Below are 5,223 nucleotides of genomic sequence, written 5' to 3'. Positions count from 1 at the left end.
AGAATAAAAACCATGCCCAGTATCATGCACGCCCTCCTCCCCCTCCCCCCCTCCCCCTCCCCCTCCCCCCTCCCCCTTCCCCTTCCCCCCCTCCCCCCTTCCCCTCCCCCCTTGGCCCCCTTCCCCCTTCCCCCTTCCCCCTTCCCCTCCCCCCTTCCCCCTTCCCCTCCTCCCTTCCCCTCCTCCCTTCCCCTCCCCCCTTCCCCTCCTCCCTTCCCCTCCCCCCTTCCCCTCCTCCCTTCCCCTCCCCCCTTGGCCCCCTTCCCCTCCCCCTTCCCCCTTCTCCCTTCCCCTCCCCCCTTGGCCCCCTTCCCCTCCCCCTTCCCCCTTCCCCCTTCCCCCTTCCCCCTTCCCCCTTCTCCCTTCCCCTCCCCCCTTGGCCCCCTTCCCCTCCTCCCTTCCCCTCCTCCCTTCCCCTCCCCTCGTGGCCCCCTTCCCCTCCCCCCCCTTTGATGTCTACATGAACCGACAGACTGCATGCATGGCATGTATAGATGGATGGATGGATCGATGGATCGATGGATCGATGGATCGATCGATCCATGGATCGAACGGTGAAGAGAGCCAGGGTGAGGGTGAGGGTGAGGGTGAGGGTGAGGGTGAGGGTGAGGGTGAGGGTCCCGTCCGTCCCTCCCTCCTTCCCTATGTCCATCACATTGTTTCGTCACAGATTTTCGAAGTGGAGATACAATTCGCATGCCATATTTCGCATACTCTTAAAAGTGGGCCATTGGGTGGCCTTTTTTTCTTTTTTTTTAAGGTGGCTCACAAAGCTGCACAACCTTCACTGCAATTTCCAGAACATTTCCATCACCGCCAAAAGAAATAAACACCTCTACTACCCCTCCCCCCTTCCTGTCCGCGCCTCGCCCCCACCCGCCGTCACCGTCGCCCTCGCCGTCACCGTCGCCCTCGCCCTCACCCGGGCTCTCTTCACTGTTCTCCCCCAACAGGGAGTAGAAAGGGAAGTTAGAGGGAACATTCTTCCTCCCCTACACCTGCTGAACGCACATGGACACACACCGCAACCCTCCCCGCCAGGCGCGCGCACCCACCCACCCCCGCCCCGCCAAGCCCCGCCCCGCCCCGCCACGCCACGCCACGCCCCCCATCCCGGCCTTACGTGTACCTTACGTACCTCTGCACGGACTCGAGATTTGGCAATAGCCTTGATTGCCCTGCAATGTTTCCAAACCTCGGCGCTCCCCAACCTTCCCCACCCCGACCCCCGCCCCTTCGAAGAAGAACTAACCTAATTCGGGGAGCTTCCAGGTTGCTTGAACGCCTGAAATGGTGGGGACAGAGGCGTTCCTGGAGAGGGGTCACGGAACACGGAAGCTCTGCCCCCCTTCCCTTTGCCTCTGTTCCATCTGGAGTTTCCTCAGTTGTATCCTTTTAGGACACAGCGGTCATGTAAGAAATGAGAAAAAAAAGGACTGAAGGACTGAACCGGGCTAGACTGGTTTAAAATTCTTCACTAGCGTCCATGCCGAATACATTTCGACGACAGGGGCCTTCGCACGGCTTTTGGTGCACAGAAGACCGATGCACCGAAGCCTGCCGATCTCGGGACGTGTCCACGAGGGGAAAGAGTGTCAGCCTATCGGAAAAGAGAGTCGGTTAACGTAGATTGCAAAGGCATTCGTTCATCCCGAGAGACTTCCTCTCCATGATGGCGGGTGGCGCGAGATGGAAGAGTTGGCTTCCATGAAAAAGGGGCCCTTTCTTGAAGACCCTGCCCAGCTATCGGGGTTTTGTTGGTTTGTGTTTTGTCATCTGTGATAGGAAGGCATCTTCTTAGCCATCGGGAGGGAAACCTCAACAAATTCAGCCATTCAGATCACAAGGGATTTCTTGGGTTTGGTGGATCTGAGATCTGGTCTGCCTCCGACTGCTCCCCGAGATTGCCTTTATGCCGAGAATGGGATTCCTCATCAGACACACAGAAGTCCGGCTCCTTGCCACGGAGCTGGCTGCTCTATGGATGCCTTTAAAAAGGAAGCCTGCCTTTAATTCGGACGTCGGAACGTGATCGGTCGCTTTTTCATGGGGGGTTGGCCAATTAAATTTCCCCCGCCTTGGGCGCCTGGGTGGCTCAGTTGGTTAAGCGGCTGCCTTCGGCTCCGGTCATGATCCTGGAGTCCCTGGATCGAGTCCCGCATCGGGCTCCCTGCTCAGCAGGGAGTCTGCTTCTCCCTCTGACCCTCCCCCCTCTCATGTGCTCTCTCTCATTCATTCTCTCTCTCTCTCTCTCTCTCTCTCTCTCTCTGTCTCAAATAAATAAACAAACAAACAAACAAACAAATAAATAAATAAATAAAATCTTAAAAAAAAAAAATTCCCCCCGCCTTACAAAGCAGAGACTGGTGAAGGGTCCTCCAAGTGCCCTCTGGAAATCAAGAGCTTCTGTATCAAGAGGCTGGAAAACGCATCTTCCCCTTCTTCCTGGTGAATCCAATTCTAGGGGTTGATTCAAAGGAAATCATGTTTTAGATGCTAAAACGTAAAGCTTACTTTTGCAAAAATGTGCATCGCGGCATAGGGTTTAGGAATCCCTTGTGGCAGACCGACAACCGTGTGTCCCTCACGTCCCGGCACGTGTGCACCCTCACGTCCTATGACTTCGATGCTCCTGCTATCCAGAGGTAGGCTTGATTGCTCTGTCCCTTGATTTTGGACCGGGTCTTGGGACTTGTCTTGACCCAAAGAATAGAGCAGAAGTGACACTTGGCTGGTTTCACAGCCTACACCTGAAGAGGTGGTCTGCCGGCGTTCTCGACCTTCTTGGCATGCCGTCCTGAGACCTCCACGTAAGAAAGCCAGTCTAGCTGACTGGAGCATGAGAGGCATTGACAACAGAGGCAGCCCGGTGCTCGGCGGCACCGACTGCCAGACGTGTGAAAGTTGACCCTCTGGCCGAAAGCCACTGCTTGAGTGAGCCCGGCGTAAACCCGCAGAACCCAAGGGGCCACCCAGGGCAAGCACCAGGAAGTTATCGATAAAGAAATGCTGTTTCGAGCCATTGCGGTGTTAGGATGATGCACCCTGAGGATCAGCTAGCTGCGCAGCAGCGATAGATACCGTGCACACAGATACACACCACACAACACACCACACCACACCCCCCCCACACACACACGTGTGCAGAAAACCAAACCAACGAAACAAACCAAAACTCTGTAGAACCCTGCACCAAATGTTGAGGAAACAACGGCCCACCCTCACAAGAAACACCTGCACGCTACATGTACAATGCATAGGGAGCCTATACTTGCAAGTGCTTACTTGCATGGGAAACATTTCACGATAACATGAGTCTCAGATGGCCCAAGCGGGGTTCTTTTGACATGTCTGAATTGTGTACACAATTAGAGAAAGCCTGCTAGGAGACTGGGTGATCAGAAACTAGGAAGCTCTTTGGTTCCCTCAGTGAAGCCCCGACTTTTGGGGAGGAACCAACACTCAGGGAGATGCTCTGGTCTTCATTTGGTTGGTTGGTTGGTTGGTTGGTTGGTTGGTTGGTTGCTGCAGCTTTTGCTATCTTTGCATAAAACCGACCCTGTTTCCATTGGGAATGGAAAACAACTGACGGGTGGGATCTGTACACGGTAATGCTGCTTCGCAGTTGCATTTGTTTTACTAAAAGAGGGAGATTTGAACATTGGGTCTTTCGTGTCCTCTCCATTCATGTCCTCTCCACAAATAAGACTGAAACAAAGGCTAAAATTTGTTTGCATCTTGTTTGTGTCTATGTGTCCGTATGTGTTATACATGTGAGGTATTTCCTCCACCTCCGGGTGCTATTGCTAACATCCATTTGTAAAGGAGCTCTATTTAATGAGTTCTATTTTTATTTTATTTTATTTTATTTTATTTATTTTATTCTTTAAAGATTTTATTTATTTATTTGACAGAGAGAGACACAGCGAGAGAGGGAACACAAGCAGGCGGAGTGGGAGAGGGAGAAGCAGGCTTCCCGCCGAGCAGGGAGCCCGATGCAGGGGCTTGATCCCAGGACCCTCGGATCATGACCTGAGCTAAAGGCAGACGCTTAACCACTGAGCCATCCAGGTGCCCCGAGTTTTATTTTTATTAAAGATTCTATTTATGTCTTTGAAAGAAAGCGAGTGAGAGAGCACACGAGCTGGGGGTGGGGGGGCATTGGGAGAGGGAGAAGCAGACTCCCCGCGGAGCAGGGAGCCGGATGTGGGGCTCCATCCCAGGACCCCAGGATCATGATGTGAACGCAAGGCAGACACTTAACTGCCTGAGCCACACAGGTGCCCCTACTTAAAGAGTTTAGAGGCAGGTGCTCGTAAAAATCGGGCATGGTAAAACTCAGATAAGAATAAACCCAGTTTTTCAAGCTCACATGATCTGGGATGAAATTCCCTACATTCAGACTCTTATGTCACTCCACAATAAAGATGCCTCAAGGTAAGGGACCCAAGGGACGGCCCAGAGATAGACAAAAATTTAACACACCTGACCTTACCCCCACTTCCCAACAGTCAAAATAATGAAGAAGAGGAGGAAGACAGGCCGATGCTAGAAATCTGAAATCCACTCCTCCTCCTCCCCAAGTACAGGCACCAGAACCGATGCCCAACCCACTGGCTTCCGGAGGGCTGAAAAGCCACCACAGACAAAGCCTATTAAGCAGAAGGAGATGAAGAAAGGGGCGGAGGCGGAGGCGGAGGCGGAGGCGGAGGCGGAGGCGGAGGCGGAGGCGGAGGCGGAGGCGGAGGCGGAGGCGGAGGCGGAGGCGGAGGCGGAGGCGGAGGCGGAGGCGGAGAAGAAAAAAAAGAAAAGGTTCGTCCAAAACTGTAAATGTATATGTGCCCTGGGCCTTACCAATGGCTCCCTTGCCGCCTCCCCTGCCCCGTTTCTGCACCACTGGTGTGTGTGCCTGGAGTGCTCTACTCCCCTGCCGCCGTCTCAGCCGCCCTTCCCTACCCCCGCCCCCCCGCCCCCCCCCCCCCGGGTGCCATGGGCTCCCCTTTCTCCTCCTCCTCCTCCTCCTCCTCCCCACCCCCTTATCAAGGAGCAAAAGCCCTTGCCCTTGGGCCCAAGCCCTTGGGCCACCTCCTTATGAGGTTTAAATTGGAGCACCTCCCAAACTAGCAGGAAGGGGCCCGAGGGCTCCGCTGATCTTAGACCGCCCGCTTCAGACTTTCCCCAAGGAGTCTGATGGGGGAAAACAATCGATTGACTTTTTAGTGG

Source organism: Mirounga angustirostris, unplaced genomic scaffold (genome assembly GCF_029215605.1).
Source record: "Mirounga angustirostris isolate CCGP_5_RB_7025 unplaced genomic scaffold, mMirAng1.0.hap1 SCAF_366, whole genome shotgun sequence".
NCBI lineage: Eukaryota > Metazoa > Chordata > Mammalia > Carnivora > Phocidae > Mirounga > Mirounga angustirostris.
This window is presented reverse-complemented; position numbering follows the sequence as displayed.